We start from the raw sequence: 21,099 nt of genomic DNA, 5'->3' as shown, positions 1-21,099 counted from the left end.
AGGGATTGTGGGAGGGGAAATGGGCTAAATGGGTAAGGGGCATTAAGGAATCTACTCCTCAAATCATTGTTGCACCATGTGCTAACTAACTTGGATGTAAATTAAAAAGATTAAATTAAAAAAAAATTAAATCCACTCCATGCTATATGACAAACGTCTCCATAATAGGAATAAAGAAAATTTTATTACTTAGCTACTCCCAGATAAGAGGGAAAAGGTACCTACCTACCCAGTTAGGGTCACCCCAGAAAAAGCCAACCAAACAAATAAGGTGTAAGAAAAATGAAGATGAGGGTTACTTCCTGAGTCCTAGGACCATGTCTGTTAGTAATGTATCACACATACAATTAATATAAAATCATTATGAGAAGAAATTGTTTAAGAAAGACCATGATAGCACAGGAGGATACATTGATAGTTAGACTTCAAAGTAAAAAAAAAAAAAAAAGCGTCTTCACTGAGAAGGATGCTTCTATCCTTCAGGGAAATCACTCTCAATTCCATCTATAAAGCTGGATAAGACAAATGCCAAATAGTAATTTCCTAAATACCTGCCACACACAATTCACTGTTCTTCATCCAAATAAGCACAGCTCTGTAGCTCAAAACCCCATTCAATTTCAACTGCAAGATCTCTAGATCACCCGGGGTTTATGCAGCTCTAGCAACAAAAGATGTATGTTAGAAACAAATTCACTCCATCTGGCCCAGCTTTTGAAGAGTCTGTATCAAGGTGGCTATAGAGATAACAGCAGCTCACGAATGAGGGGGCAGAAATATTAATATTGCCTTCATTGAGAAAAATAAGTCAGTTGTTTTCCACATCAAAAAAAAAAGCAAAAAACAGGGGCAGCCAGCTGGCTCAGTCAGTAAAGCACGCAACTCTTTTAATCTCAGGGTCCCGAGTTCAAGCCCCACATTGGGAGTGGCGCCTTTAAATTTTTAATTTAAAAATTAAAAAAGAAAAAAAAAAGAAAAAGTTCACTCTAGGTTTCTGGGGGTACAGGTGGAGGGAGCTGAAACACGGCAAAGCACCAAGAAAACACACTACACCTTGCAACCCACTCCAGGACCTATTAGAAGAGGACTCCTACATGTATCCTACGTCCCCATCTGTAGATGCTTCTCTATAATTGATAGCACCTGTAGCATCTGCTGATGAGAGAGAGATTAGAAATTAAGTCTCATTCGTTACAATTTCAGCCTTCTCTGAGTCAGACATCAATGCATTCCATGGCAAAAAAATGATAATGAATGTCTGCAAAGATACAAAATTGCATAAATGATGAAATAGTATTCACTCTTTAAAAAAAAAAAAAAAAAAAGAAATGGCTCCCAGAACAGCGTCAATGGAAAAACAGAGATTAAACAAGCATTAGGTTTTTGTGCAACAATTCAACCTCATCTTATTTTCGGAGATGGTTGAACTAGATGTGGAAATGACACTGTCCCACTGAGGAAAATGATGCAGGCCAAAGTCTGTCAATCAACCAGTAACTGTATTTGAGTGGCTAACATAGTACCTTAGGAAGAAAGCTACCCACACGGACACTGAGTTTGACAGGACCCTTGTTCACATGGAGCTAAAAAAGAAACGACTCAGGGGTGCCTGGGTGGCTCAGTCACAGTTGAGCTTCCAACTTCTGCTCAGGTCATCATCTCCCGGTTCTTGGATTCAGGGCCCACATTGGGCTCTCTGCTGTCAGCGAGCAGTCTGCCTGGGATTCTCTTCTCTCTCCCTATCTTTCTGCCCCTCCCTGACTCACACCTTCTCTCTCTTTCAAAATAAATAAATAAACTTAAATAAAAATTTTAATTATTAAAAAAAAGAATTATTTTGTTTTGCTTTGTTTCCAAGGACATATAGATTCCCAGTATTAGTAAAACAGACTTCTCCATCTACTTCTAGTCTCACACACTCAACTGTTGAGAGGAATGATACCTGAATTATCAGTATCTATATTTCTCAGTCATTAGGTTTTCTTTTTTTCTTTTTTAGGCTTCATTTTTTTAAATACTTATTTATTTATTTTTGAGAGACAGCATGCACGTGCATGTGAGGGAGGGGCAGAGAGAGAGAGATGATTCCAAGCAGGCTCCACTCTGCTAGAACAGAGTCTGACATGGGGCCCAATCCCATGGGACCGAGAGATCATGACCTGAGCTGAAACCAAGAGTCAATGCTCAACTGACTGAGCCACCCAGGCTCCCCAGTCATTACATTTTCTAATGGACAATGACTACCTGTCCAAGAATCCAATACAAAATGATACCCTTAATTTTCAGACAACATAGAAGATACTTATTTATCACAGTTTTTTTTTTTTTTTTTTTTTTTTTTTTTTTTTAACAACACCTGCAGTCTTGCCTATCAGAAAATCCTGTAGGATCTATACTGATCAGCATTAGAAGTACTCTCTTAGTTTATCTTTCTGCTTCAGCTTTTGCCTTAGTGACTGAGAAGGACTACTGAAATATACTTGGGCACAGGATTAGTTGGTTTGGTGTTTTGTTTGTTTTTTTTTTAACTCTAGATAGCAATCAAATTGTGAGAAGGAAAATGTAAATGAAGGTAACTTTTTGGTTTGAGCATATAATTGTATTCTTTGTTAGGAATGTAAGCAGACAGGAAACTCATTAAATATTTGGTGCCCTATTTGCCCCTAATACTTATCAAATCTGAAGGCATAATCCACAGTGTACAATGCTTAAAACCATGGAGTGCTGCAGAGAATGATAACATCCCAGACCAGAAGGTATCGCAAATAGTTATCTGGGCTAACCTTTTGCCTCCGATGCTGAAGTAGTCATGAAAAGTGATACAGCATCATGAATTCTAGTTTTCTGAGAGTCAAACGGGCAATGAAGCAGGAGTGATAAAAGAAGGATAAGAAATATGAGGAGGGGGGAAAAGGAAATAGGACGGGAGGGAAGGGAAAGGGAATTAAAAATAAAAAGCACCGGGGTGCCTAGGTGGCTCAGTCGGTTGAGTGTCTGACTTCAGCTCAGGTCATGATCTGGCCATCTGTGAGTTCGGCCCGGCATCGGGCTCTGTGCTGACAGCTCAGAGCCTGGAGCTTGCTTCAGACTTTGTGTTTCCCTCTCTCTCTCTGCCCCTCTTCCACTCACGCTCTGTCTCTCTGTCTCTGAAAAATGAATAAACCTTAAAAAAAATTTTAATAAAAAGTTTTAAAAAATAATAAAAAAATAAAAAGCACCATTCTGTTCATTTAATGCCTATTACTTGCTTTTCCAAAATCAAGCAGTGGTAGTTCATCTGTCTCCCAGTCAGTAACTATGTTAGCTGTTCCCTGGCAAGCAAAGAGAGACGACGGGGTCTCTCACTGGCCACTATCATCCTAAACATCCAGTGATGTAGCATAACTCACCGTAGGAGAATCTGACAATGGCGATAAGCAACTAAAATAGTAAGAGACGTACTTCATTTATTCAGCATCTTCAAATACAAAGTATTCTCCAAAACTTAAATTTGAGGTAACTGGGAAAGAAATCTCTTTAAATGATCATTTATTGGGTGTGTGACATCTGTTTCATTTAAAATTCCATTTTACTGTTTGGGCATAATGTAACCTCTTGTGGTGACCCTGGGTCAGTCATTTCAAGTGCCACTCTGGGGAGCTGGTCCCTGCAGGGCTGCTTGCTTCCACACAGATGAGCACTTCCAGTCCTCGCCTGGACGTGTCTGGTTTCCCTGTCTTCTCCCCTGACATCGGTTTCCTGCTGTCGCTCCGTGCTACTGGCAACAGGCTTGCCTCTACATTCCCAGCCCTCTTTGAACTTGCAGACCCTACTTTTGAGCCCCCACCTCCTGCTCCTGTTATTCCTTCGACCCGAACACTTGTCTCCAACACCACGCATCCTCACCTTTGCCAACGCGGTATCTCACCAAACTTTCTGATCTGTCAGTCTGAGAGCTGAAAATATGTCTTCTGGTTTAATGTAATTTGCATTTTCTTATCATGAGTGGGTTGAGCATCTTCTCACATGTTTAAGAGCCATTTGAATTTCATGTGCTGTGAACAGTCTGCTCATAGCCTTGGCCCATGTTCAATAAGGTTGTTAAAACTCATTATACATACATTGGCAATTGGTTCTCCATCACAGGAGCTACAATCCTCTCTCCAACCCCCATCCCATGTACGTAGTCATTTGTCTTTCAGCATGGCTTTGCCAGGCAAAAATTCTTAATTTTTATGTAATCAAATTTAATGGTCTTTTCTTTTATGGTTTCTGGGTTTTGTGAAATATTCAGAAAGACTCTCCCCATTCTGACATTACAAAACAATTTGGCAGTGATTCGTTCTAAGACTTTTATGGCTTTTTTATTTTACACTAAAATTCTGACCCTCGTGGACTCGATCCTGCGACATGGTATGAGTTTTGAATCCCACTCTTTTTCCAGTTGGTGACTCCACCTGTGCTAACATCACTGATTAACAAACCCATCTTTTCCCCAGTGATTTGAAATGCTTTGGAGCTTTTTGCTTATGTCATGATCCCCTGGTGCTTAGGATTTCTGGTGTAACGGTATTGAGATAAACTAGAATTAAGAGCAGTTGAGAGCTAAGGCATTGCCTTACACCTTCTGAAAGGACAGAAATTTCCTTTATCTGTGAGCTCTTTGGGGCAGGTATTGGGGACCCAAGTACCCTTATGTGACTAGCAAACAATAAACGCTTAATAAATGTTCTTTGAATGAATACTAATCCCCATTTTTTAAGACCAACCACAGATTTAAGTTGTGTTCGGGTTTGAGAGAAGAGTTGCATCACTGTTGATTAACTATGTGTACGCCCCAAAGGTTAAGTCTGTCAAACTTCCCTGTCCAACCTAGCCCTTTCTTCTTTTTTTAAAAATTTTTTAAATGTTTATTTATTTTTGAGAGAGAGAGATACAGAGACAGAGCACAAGCAGGGGAGGGCCAGGGAGAGAGGGAGACACAGAATCCAAAGCAGGCTCCAGGCCCTGAGCTGTCAGCACAGAGCCTGACATGGGGCTCAAACCCACAGACCATGATATCATGACCTGAACCGAAGTCAGATGCCCAACTGACTGAGCCACCCAGGCGCCCCATAGCCTTTTCTAGGCCTTCAGTCTAGTCAATATCTAGCAACCTCACAAGAGTCAATGAACATTTAATCACAACTCAACTAGTTACATCACAACCAGTATGGGAAATTATTTGGCAGTTTCTTAGAAACCTCAACAGAAATCTACCCTATGACCCAGCATGTCCACTCCTAAAGAAATGAAAGCATACAGCCACCAAAAGACTTGTACATAGTGTTCATAGAAGTTGTCTTCATAATAGCCCAAAATTGGAACTAGGGAAATATCTGTGGACAGGAGAACTGATGAACAAATTGTGCTATATTCATATGATCAATACTAGTCTGCAATAAAAAGGAATAAACTACATGCAACAATATGAGTGAACCCCAAAACCATTACATTGTGTGGAAAAAACCAGACATAAAAGAATACATACTGCCTAATCCTATTTGCTTGCCTTTAAAGACCAGTCAAATTAATCATGGTGACAGAAAGCAAGCCAGGTTCCCTGGGGAGTGGAGGGTGACAGGGAGTGGAGGACAGGTGGGGCAGGGGGGGCAGAAAAGGCCTTTCTGGAGTGATGATGGTAATGTTTCATAGCAGCCATTTTCAAGGTGCTGTCCCTGAACTAGCAGCATCTGGAAATTGTTAGAAATGTAAATTCTCAAGTTCCTGCCCCAGACCTACTGAATCTGAAACTCTGGGGGTGGGGGGGGAGGGGTGGCAGGGAGGGACACAGCAACCAGTGCCTGACAAGCCACCCTCCTGTATGTGACGCATACTCAAGGTCAAACACCACTATTGTATTTGTTTGCGGTGGTGACTACACAGGTGTATACAATTGTCAACACGTCAAAACGTTGGCTTAGGATCTGAGCATTTTATAAGTAAATTACACATCATTTTGTTAATTTAGATACAATTCTTTAAATACTATCTTTAACCCCCCAAAAAATAAGTAATAAAATAATAAATATCATCTTTAACCCAAATGGGTCTCCTCTTCCTATTTTCCTAACCTTGATAAATGGCAAAATAATCCACCAGGAGCTTGAATGGGAAAGCTCCCTTTCCACTCCCTCCCTGCCTTTGCTCCATGCTGGCAATTCCCACCTTGTCCGACTCAGTCTGTACACTGCCAGAGCTATTTCTCTACGTCAGCTCAATGTCTTCTTGCTGCTTTAAAAAAACAAAAACAAAAACAAAAACAAACATGGCTCCCTTCTATCTATGTGGAGCATAAAGTCTCTAGTCCTTAGCAGGGCATCAAAACTTCTGGCAACCTGGTCTCGGCACAGTCAGGGTACTGCTAACATACCAAGCGTGTTCTTGCCTCCAATCCTTTGTTTGAACAAAGGCTGCTTCTCATCTCTCAAATGCCATCTCCCCCACGTCCCCGCCTGGTGTAATCCTGGCTACCCACTAAAATCCAGCTGCAATATCACCTCTTTTGTACAAGTTCACTGTCATCACACCCCAGGCAGCAATAATTGCTCTCTCCTCTGTGCTTACATTTTCCTACTTCAGAGAATGTATATCTACCTGTGCCTCTCTTTTTTTCCATGCATAGTTCAGTCTCCAAGACTCTTCATTTTTAGGTAATCTCTTCATATCAATCCCTTACTTAAGACCTTTTAATAGGTCCCTATTACCTACCAGATGAAGTTCAAATTCCTTAGTAGGAAGTCCAGTCCAAGCCTACCTTTAGTAGCCTGGACAGCTCTAACGTCTCTCCCACCTCTCCCTGTACTTTATTCAAAGCCCACAGCCCTCCAAGCACCAAGCTCTCTGGTGTTTCCAGATGGTTCCATGTGCTTCTCCCTCCACCTAGAACACCCCCCCTCCGTCCCCCTCACTACATCCTCTGTCCTCATCTCCTATGCTCCCCTGTGGACGTGAGTCCTAGAGTCAGACTACAACAGCCAGTAACAGGTCATTAGGTCAAAGGAGTAGGAACAGACAACAAAGATCAGAAGCCAGGTGAACTGGAGTCAGAGCAAGAAAGAAGAAGAGGAGGAGCTGATCCTTCCCAGCAAATTCTGGAGAAATCATGGTAAGTACAGTGCAGCGTCCGACCCTGAGAAGCTCAGCTTGGTGGAGATTGGACAGACATACAAACAAGTTTACACGCCTCAGTGTGTAACACAAAAGGATGTTACTAGACAAGACAGGACACACATCAAATACACAGAGACACATATTTACATGAGTTGCGAGATTTAACCAAAGCTCAGAGAGCTCACTAAGAACAAGATGCTGCTGAACTCCAATACCATCAGAGCTGTAGTGGATCAACTACTAAATTCCTGGTGAATTGTGTTCCCATAGGGAAGTCATTTAACCCTTCAGAGCCTCAATTTCCAAATTACAAACTAAGATAACTTGATCAGATACGGAGGTTTCCTTTAACAATAAAATATTCACAACCAAAAGCAGAATCCTAGACACTGAACAAACAAATGGACTTTTTCGACATGACCAGAGAGGAGAATGACTTTTGATATTCAATTATAAGGGTAAACAAAGCCAATCAGCAGATGGAATTTTATATGTCATGTCAGTGAATAGGATGTTGAATTTTCAAATCCTGAAAACTGCAGTTTACAATGGAACCTGCTGACACAATGTCCACCACAGTAGCAAATGCACTACACAATCAGGTTGTTATGGCAACTAGGATACCTGGGTTAAAGAGAGGAAGAGAGAGTCGGTGTGTGTGTGGCCAATTTTCTTGCCACTTCCATTAGAAATATTTTTAATGCTTTACAGATAATAATCCCAAACTTATATTCTTCACTTAGCATACAACAAGGCTCTTATTAATGTTTTGGGGTCAACAAGAAACATAAAATGAGCTTCATAAAATTAGCTCCCGGGGCAGGGGGGTCAGGGTAGTTCAAAGAGTACATAGCCAATGTCTACCCCCAACTCAGCTTAACACAACTCCTCCAAGGAAGCCACCCTGATCTCTCCCAGTGAAATTAGCTATTTCCCCGCTGTGTGGAAGCCCCATGTTCCCTCTTATTTTATAAATGCTCTAATAACTATCACACTAAGGGCAATGTTTTTCATTTGTATGTTTGTCTCTCTCACTCCATCAGCTGCTTGGGAACAGTTTATCCTTAGTTACCTTTATACATCCAGTGCCTAGAACAATGCAGATACTTTTAGGTGTTAAACTGCTCGACTAAGGACTCAAGAATCAACCCCATATCAAATTGTAAACGTAAAATCTCTCTACAGGGACAATATAATTTTTCACCTTACCAAATGTATTTCTTATAAAACATACTTCATTTTTTGTATTATTCACAAGAATTTCTCCTATGAGAGAAATTGAGAATTCAAGAGCATGTGTCATGGAAAGAATTATAGGCTGGGATTCTGATTCCTGGAGCTCTACTATTCAACATACCTCCTGTTAACCAGCCACAAGATCTGCATTCTTAAGTAAATGCCAACCTCTCAGATGCTTAGTATTCTCACCTAGAAAATGGAGGTGCCCAGACCATCTGAGAGCCCCTCCTACCTGTGAACCAGTGTGACCAATACATTTTTTTAAAGCATTTAAAGAAATGTGAACACGTCAAAAGCCATTCACGGAAGATTTTAAGGAAATGATTCTCAAGCAGGTTTGGGGAAGAGGTGGAAGAGTACATGATACTCATTCCTACAGTGCTTTTTCCAATCACACCACATGCAGGGAAACTGATTTATCAGTTCTTTTCCTACCTCCCTGAAATACCTGCAGGGAGAGCAGTTATGATGAGTATGTGTTACATGTAAATAGTGGAGACAAAAAAAAAAAAAAAGGCGAGGTTAAAAACCATTATGTGAAACACAGAAAAAGATCTCTTCACAAAAGTAACACTTAAGAGTATATTGATGCTCATATATAAAGATTGTATTCTTTCACGTGCCTCAAGTTTTTGAGAAGATAAGAATTATCAGATCCATAAAGACCTAAATGTGAGACAGGAAACCATCAGAATCCTAGAGGAGAACATAAGCAGCAACCTCTTTGACCTCAGCCAAACCAACTTCTTACTAGACACGTTGCCAGAGGCAAAGGAAACAAAAGCCAAAATGAACTACTGGGACTTCATCACCATAAAAGGCTTTGGCACAGTGAAAGAAACAATCAACAAATCTAAAAGGCAGCCTACAGAATGGGGGAAGATATTTGCAAATGACCTATCTTATAAAGGGATAGTATCCAAAAGTCAATAAGGAATTGATCAAACTCAACACCCAAAAAACAAACAATTCAGAGAAGAAATGGGCAAAAGACATGAATAGACACCTTTCCCAAAGACATCCAGGTGGCTAACAGACACATAAAAAGATTCCCAACATCACTTATTATCAGGGAAATACAAATCAAAGCCATGATGAGATACCACCTTATACCTGTCAGAATTGCTAAAATTAACAACACAAGAAACAACAGGTGTAGGGTGTCTGGGTCACTCAGTGGGTTAAGCATCCAACTCGATGTCAGCTCAGGATCTCAGAGTAATGAGTTCAAGCCCTACACTGGGGTTCATGCTGAGCGTGTAGCCTATTTAAAAAGGAAGAGAAGAGGAAGGAAAAGGGGAAGGGGAAGGGGAAGAAAAGAAAAGGAAAAGAAAAGAAAAAAGACAAGACAAGACAAGACAAGAAAACTGCAGGAGGAATGCAAACTGGAGAAGCCACTCTGGAAAACAGTGTGGAGGTCTCTCAAAAAGTTAAAAATAGAACTACCCTATGACCCAGCAATTGCACTACTAGGTATTTATCCAAAGGGTACAAAAATACAGATTAAGAAAGGTACATGCACCCTAATGTTTATAGCAGCATTATCAACAATAACCCAACTATGGAGAGAGCCCAAATGTCCATCAATTGATGAATAATGGATAAGGAAGATGTGGTATATATAAACAACAGAAAATTACTCAGCCATCAAAAAGAATAAAATCTTGCCATTTGCAACAATGTGGATGGAGCTAGAGTGTATCATGCTAAGTGAAATAAGTCAGAGAATGACAAATACCATGATTTCACTCATATGTAGAATTTAAGAAACAAAACAATAATAAATAAACAAACATATGGGGGGGGGGAGACAGAGAGGGAAACAAACCATAAGAGACTCTTAAGGGTTGATGGAGGGAGGTGAGGGATGGGCTAGATGGGTGATGGGTATTAATGATGAGCAGTGGGTGTTATATGGAAGTGATGAATCACTGAATTCTACTCCTGAAACTAGTAATGCACTGTATGTTAACTAACTAGAATTTAAATAAAAATTTTAAAAGAAAAAAAAATTATCAGATCCACAGCTCATCCTATTCAATATTCTCTCTCTCTCAATCTTCCCTTTCCCAAAGCTGCTCCTCATCTGGCTTCCTCCATTTCAGCAAATGGCATATCCACCCACTTACTTCATCCTCTTACTGAAGCAGACTTTTGAGAGTCATTCTCAACCCTTCATTCTCCATCAAACCCAGACACCGAATTCATCAGCAAGTTCTACCTTTTACACCTCCAAAATTTTCCTCTATTCTGTCCACTCTGTTACTTTTCCATTGTTACTACCTTAGTCTAGGTCACAGACTGTTTGTGCACCACCAAAATTCTTATGTTGAGTCCCTAACCCCACAGTGTGATAAGCGTAGGAGGTAGAGCCTGGGGAAGGGGTAGCTCATGACACTGGAGACCCCAGAAGAAACCTGAACATCCTTCTCTCTGCTATGTGAGGACACAGCAAGAAGGCAGACATCGGCAAGCCAGGAAGAGAGTCCTCACCAGAACCTGACCATGCCGGCACCCTGATCTTGGACTTCCCAGCCTCCAGGACTATGATTAACAAATGCCTGTTGATTAAACCACCAGTTTATGGTATTTTGGTATAGCAGCCCAAGCTAAGATAGGAACCATCATATTTTGCCTAGACCATTACAATAAGCTCCTTACTACTCTACCAATTTCTTAATTTCTTACCATGGTACACAGGACTCAAGAGAGATCTTTTAAAAACATAGCAAATCAGGGGCACCTGGGTGGCTCAGTTGGTTAAGCATTCACCTTCAGCTCAGGTCATGATCTTGCAGTTTGAGTTCAAGCCCTGCATCCAGCTCTGTGCTAACAGTTCAGAGCCTGGAGCCTGCTTCAAATTCCGTGTCTTCCTCTCTCTCTCTGCCCCTCCCCTGCTCATTCTCTCTCTCTCTTTCTCTCTCTCTCTCTCTCTGTCTCTCTCTCTCTCAAAAATAAATAAACATATAAAAAAATTTTAAACAAAGCAAATCATGGCATGCCCTTGCTTAAAACCTTTAATTTCCCCCTTATCTTTCTGCATAACATCACATAGTCATGATCGAGATTATTTTCACTTATTCATGCCTACATTAAAATGCATCTACCACTTCTAACTCATAGAGCTCTAAACTAGAATTTATCCCAGGCAGTTTTATATATTATTAACCCAGTCCCGGGACCCATCTTTTACCTCTGTCTTTCAAATAATTAAAAAACAAACAAACAAACAAACAAACATTGCATGAAAATGGTCTCAACTTGTAGAGAATGCCCAAAGTTCCTCCATTCCAAGAAATGATATCTATTCCTATAGTTTTGTTATTGGCTCAGACAAATGACCTATTCACATAAAGGTCCCCAAGATTACTTATATAGTTAGTGTTTATTCAGGTTTTTAAAATAGAATTTAAGGTGTGAACTTTGTCCAAATATATTTTTAAATCTAATAAAATATAACCCACTTGTTTCTAGTCATCCATATAGTTATTTATGTCTAAAATCAAGCTACCTTCTCTTCTATAATTGTTCACCTAAGTATTCAAGTATTCTACACTTTAAAAAAAAATAGATCTGCCATCCAGAAGGTCACTAATCTATAATGTTCACAACTCCCTCTGGAACATTGTTACAGAAGAAAGGCTAACAAATTGCCAGGATTTTATTTTGTTTAATGCTTCTCCAATTTCACCCTTAACTTCTTTTAAAATTCACAATTGCTATTTATTTCAAAATACCCACGTAAAAATCATTATGAACTAGTATAGCCATTAAGCTGATAACGACTGAACCAAAATTTGGGTCTTCCTAATATAAAACAGATAGCACTACATAAGAGAAAACCACTCCAAACAGCTCCACTGTTTTGTATGAAAAAGAAAATAGCACTAAAAGTTACTGTGTAAAATGGGTGGTTGGACTACATTATCTTCAAAGTCCCCTCCAGCACTAAAATTAAATTAAGTTCCATAATAATAATAACGACAACTGCCAACATTTATTTAACACTTGCCAGCGATGTCCCAGGCACTTTGCTAGGAGTTTTTCATGGATCATTCACAATATGTCTATAAGCATATTACTAGTAAGCATGTTACTATGAGACACTTCTCTATTTAAATATCCCTAACATACCAGGGATGAAAATGGGACACAGACCCTTTCTAAAAAATTTCTCTAGTAAAGGAAAATGGATACAGAAGGCTCTAAGTTATGGGGCTTGCTTTGTTCCCTGGGATTGGGAGAAGGGGACTCTTGTATGAAATTTTTCCCTAAAGATCAGATGCATAGAGCTGCTGAGAAGGGCATCAGAAAACAAAAACCAGAGCCTACCCAAATAATCCTACTGTCCCAGAGAATGGCTCCCTGCCATATTGATGAAGACACATCAGCGGGCTTGATCAAGAAAGCAGAAGTGATCTCAGTATAGATGAAGAGCTACAGGAAAGCTCAAGAGCGTTAGTGGCACTTTGATAAACCTAGAAATCTGAAGGATTCTGGTAATAGGGATCTAAAAGTATGTGATGTGGCCATGCCTAACATGCAGTTTTGTGGCCGTTATGCTCACACTTCAGTGTCTCCAGTAGACTGCAGGGTTCTCTAGGGGGGAGACCTTACCATTTTCTTAATCTACCCTCAGAACATAGCATAACCTAGAACCTAGAACATAGAAGCACTTAATTAGTATTTAAGGGGAAATACCAGTAACTAATCTCCCAGGGAACATATTTATTCCACTTACTGGGTTGTGCCTATAAAATCAGAGGTTTCTTTCTTTCTTTCTTTCTTTCTTTCTTTCTTTTTTTTTTTTTTTTTACTTTTGGGGAGTTTTATTTTTTATTTTTATTTATTTTTGAAACATTTTAATGTATTTATTGTTTAATTTACAAAATCAGAGCTTTCTAAAGTGAGGTCTGGAGACCTCTAGTGGTGGTCTACAGTTCATTAGGAGAAGTTAAAATCTGAAGGGCGGACTGGAAAGGGCCAAACTAGGACACAGGTGAAGGCCTTAGCTGAGTGAAACAGGGGAATGCTCTGGTAAAGCAATGAACTAAAGAAGTGTAAAAAGGAGACATTTTTAAAACTCCAAATAAGAAGATAAAAATGGAGGGGCGCCTGGGTGGCTCAGTTGGTTAAGCATCCGACTTCAGCTCAAGTCATGATCTCTCAGTTCCTGAGTTCGAGCTCCGCATCGTGCTGTTGTCAGCGTGCAGCCTGCTTCGGATCCTCTGTCCCTCCTCTCTCTTTGCCCCTCCTTTTCTCAAAGGTAAATAAACATTTTTTTTAAATAAAATAAAAGAAGATAAAAATGGAATCCATTTATCTGGATGAGATACATCTGAAGAAAGCAATGGTTTCCTAATAATTTTATAGTAGAGTACCAACAAGTCTGGTTCACATCCTCTCCTAACATCACATGTACTTAACATTTTTTTTTAATTTAAACTTAAATGACTAGTGTTCTAAAGCATATCTACTTGAGAGACTATGAAAGAACAGAATCAAAGAAAAAACCACCCCTTTATAAACTCTTAGCATGGAAGAAAAGAAGGAAACATTCATTCTATATTAAACTCAGTATCTTTTTCTCAAAGATAGTCAATTTGTAGGATCATCTGCCAGTCATCAGGTACCCCTGAATCTGCAGATCTCATTGTGGTAGAAGGTTGGTGATGCCAGAGCCACCACTCTTTCAAAATTCTGCTAGGAGTCTCACACTCGAAGGGAAGAGCTCCATCATCTTTTTTTCTCAGTTTGGAATCTCTCTGGATTCTGGGCTCTGGAACTACCTTGCCTGGATTCATATCACAGTTCAATATCTTACTAGCTAAGTCAACTTAAGTTACTTAAGCTCTCCACATCTCAGTTTCCTCCTTTATAAAACAAACAACAGTCTGCATCAAAGCTGTGAAAGTAGGTGCACTGAACATTCTAAGGACCTAGAGCACTGTCATGTATCCAGTAACGAGCTAGGAAGTAGTTGTTAGTTTTTACAGGCTAGAATGATCTAGAATGACCCAGGTAAGCCAACAAAGACTTGATGTCTTTCACTAAAGCAACAAGAAAATATATGTATTCTAGAAAGAGCTTGCATGATTCTACAATACTCCCTTAAAGCACAACTTTTTTTCTTGGTTTATTAACTGAAAAATAATCACACTCAGTTGAGATTATGAATATTTAAACTGCCCTAAAAATAGGTAGTTGCTACAGAAGAAATCTTTAACCACAAATCCCACTCGCTTAAGAACTGGAGAACATAAAGAGGGGACTGTTTTTTCTTTTTCCTTATAAAAGCTGTTATAGTTTTGCGAAGGCTCAAGATCACCTATGACCACACTTCTAGGTGTGGACCAAATGTTCATGCAAGGAAGAATTTTGAGGAGGAAAATAAGCATTAATCTTATTATACATAAAGTGTTTTAAAAATCTATAAAGCCTATGAAACTTCTAAGTTGTCTGGTCAACTTCATAACAGAAATGGGAGTTTAGATCAAATATGAGAATAAGGCAGTTGCAAAATGGGAGATGGGAACTGAGACATCTGAACAACAACAAAACCTGTGCTTTATTATATGCATCAGAAAGAACGTCAAGTTCATTTTTCTGAGACTTTCCCTCCTTCCCCTCATATGGGGGTGGGGGACAATGAGAGACAAGCCACCTGCCCAACTAGCTACTTGACAAATTAGATCTCTGAATAATACTATTCACAGGAACAACTCCATGCTTTTGGAAAAAAGGATTCACACAATGGCTGAGGTGCACCTATTTCTTTGGTTCGGAACTCTACAGGGTCACTGCCTGAGTCACTGTTTTCCTATTAATTCAGTTTATAGTTAGTGCACTGGGAAATAATGATTGGAAATAGAGTGAGGACTTATACCCAAAATATACTCCTAATCTATTAGTCTAGTTCCCTCTATAGCCACTCTGTCACCAATTATACAGCGTTCTATAGTAAAAACTGCATATTTGTAAAATGCCACCTAATATTGGTATTGCATTATAAATGATCAAGGGGGAAAATTACAGAAATGGCTTAGGAAAAAGAAGCCTTTTTCCTTTAGTTTATTTGTATATAATGGTCATAGTAACTCTTTCACAAACTTTCAATAAAGCACATAGGTAGGTAATAAAACACGTATACTGCTTGTTCAGCAACATTTAAGTAAGGACAAGGCTTCCAAAGGGATTGTTTGAGAATATAAGAAAGTGTTACACAAAGCTGCCAAACAATCATGTCATAACATGATATGCAGCAGGAGACAGAGCCTTTGGAGAGCAGTATTATTCTATAGGCTTCCACAGAACTGGAAGCATGGTCCTCGATAGTGACTTTGAGCCTAGGTAGAAGTTCCATCCACGCCCATTCAATGGCTCCCCATATTTCACCTTCCCCATTCTCATTCATCTAGCCAATTTAAAAGATGGAGACAGAGGAAGAATGGGTGGGATCAGAGAGAAACAGAGAATCCGAATGAGAACCAATTTCAGTGGGGTACAGTGCCCCACACATTATTTCAGGAACTTATGTTACTACATTCCAGGAAAACGCAAGTAGACCGCCAAATGCTCTGCATTTTCAAAAAGGAGCTGGGAGTTCCAGTCTTACAGGAAAATAAAAATTCATACTAAAGGAAAAACCTGATATTATGAGAAAAATTATAAAACAATTTATATAATTATATATAATTATATAATATTAGAGTCACTGGTTCTCATCAACACAATGGCCCATTTGATTTTTACTTCTCTATTTTTAGATCTTCACAGAACTCTAAGTCACATTCAAATGTTGAAACTTGGTTTAATAATCAGGGGTTTGAAACTTGGGAGTATTTATTACAACAATGTTCTACTGTGTTTGATAAGGTAAATAAGCAAGATGGTCTTTTTCAGCAATTAAGTAGAACTGACCCTGGAATTTGATTGAATTTGCCCAGCCTAAAAGATAGACTCAATAGCTTGGAGCAGAATTTTAGACCTCATACTCCAGAACAAATCATGAAAAACCTGCAGAGTAATGAACCTAACCAACAGCTAGTCATAACCACAGAAAATTACATTCCTTTTCAGCTATCATTACCGTGCATAATGTTAAGTGGGCAAGAGTTCAAGAAAATATTCTGGAGATATGTTCTCTTATCTAGATATTCCTATTATAAATGTGCATAGAAGACTGCTATAAAACTAAATTTTATTTCTTCGTTACATGTGATCTAAATTAGTGTTTAAAATTCTAATGCCTAACAACTAAATATAATATATGGACCCTGCCTAGATTCTAATTCAAAAAAAAAAAAAAAAAACCTGGTCAAGACACCATCTCTGAGACAGGAGAAATCTGAAACAGGCCGGATATCATATGACCCCGAAGAATTATTAACAATTAACCTCATTATTAACTACCGTTCATTATAATTACTATTAGGTGTGATAACGGAACAGTGGTTATGTGAGGTGTCCATACATGCTAATGTATGTAAGGATGGAATGAGATTTGCTTTAAAATGTTTCAACTAAGAAAAAAAAGTTAAATGAAGCTAACATGGCAAGAACTCGGTAATTGTTGAATCCAGGTAATGGGTTGATGGAAGTTCATACATTATTTTTTCACACTTTTGTGTAAGGTGAAGTTTTTAATAATTTTAAAAAACATTTAAAAAGCATTTATTGTCCCGAAACACCCCTGAAAGGACTCTATGAAAAGGTAGGAAAAGGAAAAAAATCCTGTTTTATTTAAAAAATGAAGTACAAAAATTATAAAACTGACACTCTTTAGATCTATTCTTTTATACAGCTCCTCAGAATTCCATATAATATTTTTAAATAAACACCCTGCTAAAATTTTATACTAAGTGATGACTCATAATGTTCTATTCCAAAGCAACAAAATGCATGTGCCCAAAAGACATGTAAAAACAGGTGTGCCTTTTCACAAAAAAGCAGCCTTTTCCCTGCTACAAATTTTTAAAACTCACAATATATTTTTCTATCCCATGGGATTTTTTAAAATTATGTTCCTTCTTTAGAGAAAACTAGATTATGAGAAAACAGCTCAGCGGAATTTCTGCAAATAATGCAAAGGTAAAATAGAGTACTTTCTTCCAGCCAAAAGGATGAACAGGAGGAAAACAATGAACATTTTCACCAGCATTTTGGAACATTATTCCAGCTCCCTCTTTGCTCAGCTCTTTTTTTCCTCCCCAAATTCGTCACTTAACTGCCTGTCAAAACAACTCTTGCCCATTCTACCTGATCACATTCCAGAGCTGCAGCTCTTCCTGGATTCTCTTCACAATGACAGGCTGCTCAGAGAGCACCTATCAAACTGAATATGATCATCGGCTCCTTCCTCTTTTCCTTTCAGGGCATACTGCTGTCCATCAGGAGAAGTAATTAATGGGTTTATTATGTATGAAAGCGTCATCCCATCAGTTTGCTGTCTGGTTTGAATAGCTCCTATCAGCTCTTCATTCATGCCAAGTATGCTCACTGTCCAGAGGGATGATAAAGCCATACCTTCTTCGGATTTTCCCCTCGCTATTCACAAAACAGTGTCCCAGAACTATGTGTTGCAGAGGCACAAGGAAGACAGAAGAGACCCCCTTATCCTCTACAAAAAGGAAGCCAGTGGACTGAAAAGTTGGTAAAGGGGAACACAAGGAAAGCAAGACAATGCAAGAGAAGATCCGAGAGAGATCCAGTCCAAGTGATTTTTTTAAAGCAACTTGATCCGGGGGCACGTGTAATGCTGAAATATGGACAGCAGAACTTTTCCAGAAGGTAAAAACATCTGTACAAGGACCCTGGATTTCTCACTGCTGAAACATTCAATGAATTTTTAATAAGTTCTGAACGCTCAAGTTGTCTGTGGTCAGATCAACTGCCGTTACCGGATAAAGAAAGGCAAAACTCGCCCCCTTTCTCTATAATCCTATTCAAGTGGAATCTTCATCTATTTCGTGCTGCCCTAATGCTACAGGATTACCAGGAATACAGACAGACAGACACTGCATGAAATAAAACACAGTGGTGAACGAAAACACGCAAGCCAAGTAGAGAAGGCATTTCAGGTACCGAAGCTTACTATTTCCAGCCAGAATTAGATTATTGGGCTTCACACACACCACTGCCAGGTAAGATCTAATTTTATAACATTACTTTCTATCCTGACTACTGAAACTGAACCTGCTGAATGCTGTGCAAGAGCCACTAGATTTGAATTTCATGCGACCTTCCCTTAAGCTTTATGCAGATTTAAGCCTTGTGAGGTAAACACTTGCTTTTACTTATGCTGCATAAACTACTCATTCGTAACTAGATAAAAACATCCCCAAAATCTCATTCATTTTTCATTGGACATGTCCCATCTTTGTCTTCATTTTTAAAATCCCAGTTTTGTTTTATTTAATAGCTTGAAAAACATGCATGAAGAGAACCCTGAATGGGGCACGAGAGCCATTCACAGATGCTATATACCAAACATATTCAAATGAAATTTGATTCCCAGGGCACTTGGTAAAACAAAAATTAACGCATTTTTAATATTTCTATTAATGCAAAAGAAGAAAGCTCAAGAACTGATTTTTATCATTACAGAAAAAAAAAAAGGTGTGATGTCACTCTCATTCACACTCGAGAAAAACAATCTCTAGCAAACTAAAAGGCAGCACCACAGTACAATGATATTCATACCCTAACAGTAACAGTACTGGGCATATCTGTGTTAACAGACTAAATAAGGACATTTTTCTGATTTAACAACAGAACAAAAAGATGTCTGGTGTCTTAGTACCACAAAAGCTTTACCTCAGATCAATGGTCCAAACAGCAAAATGTAAAGAACTATTGGAGCCAAAGAATTTTAAAAGGTCCAAGTGCCTTTTCGAAATTCCCTAGAAATCACTCCATAATGAGACTTCTAGAGAGACTATCTTATATATATATATATATTTTTTAAACACACACACACACACACACACACACACACACACACACACAAAACAGGACAGTCAGAATTTTAATTCCCTACATAGATTTTTAGGCAAAATTCAACTATATTGGTTTGCATATAAATTCAATAGTAAAAGTTCAAAGCTTAATCTTTTCATAAAGAAACCCTAAAATAAATAATACAGTTCTATTATCTTCGAAGACAAGAGATAAGGGAAACAATAAAAGCAAATCACACCTAACAATAGAAATGATCTGATGATACAAGGAAAGTTATCAGAGGTAATTATGCAGTACCTGCCAAAAAAATTTTTTTGAAGTCAAATTTGAATTTCTCTTCCATTTCACTAAATTCTTTCCTTTTTTCAGAGCTTTAATTAGTAGAGTGAATTACATGATACTTTCACTCTTTTCAAAACAGTCTTTAAAGAACCTTAAGTATCATCATTTGCATCTGAAGTCATTACAGAAATTTACTTATCATTTTCTAGTACCAAAGGAAAGCAGAAACTTATGTACAAGCAGTCGTGGTATAATGCACCAATTTATCTCACAGAAAAATCTTTATTTTAGAAATTTCAAATGACTTCCTTGGTATACCAGCCCTAACTAAAAATATTGTTTTTTACCTACATCCAGACTTACCTGAATCCTTAAGGATTCTTTGCATCTTTTTTCTCCTTATTATAATATCCTATTTTGCAAACTGACATGCTTTGAAAATATGCCTACCTTTTGTAAATGAAAAATATCATTAGTTCAACTCATAAATAAGGTTTTGGGGGTTTTTTAATTAACTTGGGCAAAACATAAGATAAACACTATTATGCTCAAACAATTTGCTTCCAATAAACAGAACTGAATGGGGCATAAAATTATTCTTGTGAAGTTTCCTAGATTTTATTTACTCATTATTGATCTACACTAGTTCAGGGACTTTTTGCTTCCATGACTTTGATGATGGTGATGGGTAAACAGACATGACCCTCGTCTTCTGTAGCCCTTGTAAGCATCTGTCCCAATTTCTCTTCATTTTCTTTCCCATCTAAATCAAGGGGTTTTTTTTCTCCATAATGATTCATTCTGAATAATAATTACTGAGATTTAAATAACAGCTTTCAAAAAAAAATCTACAGCAATTTGGGATAATCTACATTTTCATCTTCATTTTAGTGAAAAAGTGAATAAAAAACATTAACTACCTTTTAACACATCATTTGTAACACTGAAAATTGCTTCCACTTCAGTATCTCATGAGTACAGATGGAAAAGGAATTTTATGTTAGTACCTGAAGATTTGGTTTATTTATGGGAGTTTTTCCCTTGTGTTGATACATTTAAGACTTAAAGAGATTTTGAACATTCTTGGGAAGTATTCAGTGGTTGCCTACTTGCGTCTGTGTAATTCAGAATGTATTTTATGTCCACGTATTATATAAAAGTATCATAAAAGTAATATGATTATGTAATATTGGATTCTTTCATAGAAATGAAGCAAATATTCTGGCTACCATATCCTTACAATGATATCTACCACTATACCCATAGATTCTGCTCATTTCAAATCATCCAAAAGTTATAAACTTTTTGCTTAAACCATGAGAAAATAAAAGTAGGCACATAGGTCAAAATAAAGTATATCCATTTAGTGCCTTGGTTGACTTTTTTTAGACTGGTATGTCATTTTTGCCTGAAACAATAAGCAATATAATTTTGCATCTGAAATTAGAAACATACTTAAAATTCATTTTCACGTGTCAACCTCTAACT

General features: G+C 38.2%; 2 protein-coding genes across 2 annotated transcripts in view; one reads left to right on the top strand and one right to left on the bottom strand.

Moving 5' to 3' along the window:
- AVEN (apoptosis and caspase activation inhibitor) overlaps nucleotides 1–21,099 on the bottom strand; it is a 211,455-nt gene that overhangs the window by 108,829 nt on the left and 81,527 nt on the right. The window lies entirely within an intron of this gene.
- Nucleotides 17,593–21,099, top strand: part of CHRM5 (cholinergic receptor muscarinic 5) — a 97,056-nt gene continuing 93,549 nt past the window's right edge. Inside the window, exon 1 of the mRNA XM_025919584.2 lies at nucleotides 17,593–18,512. The gene's annotated coding sequence lies outside the window, so the exon portion shown is untranslated. The remainder of the gene's footprint in view (nucleotides 18,513–21,099) is intronic.

Source organism: Puma concolor, chromosome B3 (assembly GCF_028749965.1).
Source record: "Puma concolor isolate L17-30 chromosome B3, mPumCon1.1.hap2, whole genome shotgun sequence".
Taxonomy (NCBI): Eukaryota; Metazoa; Chordata; class Mammalia; order Carnivora; family Felidae; genus Puma; species Puma concolor.
The sequence above is the reverse complement of the archived record's forward strand: the minus strand, read 5'-3'. Positions and strand labels throughout refer to the sequence as shown.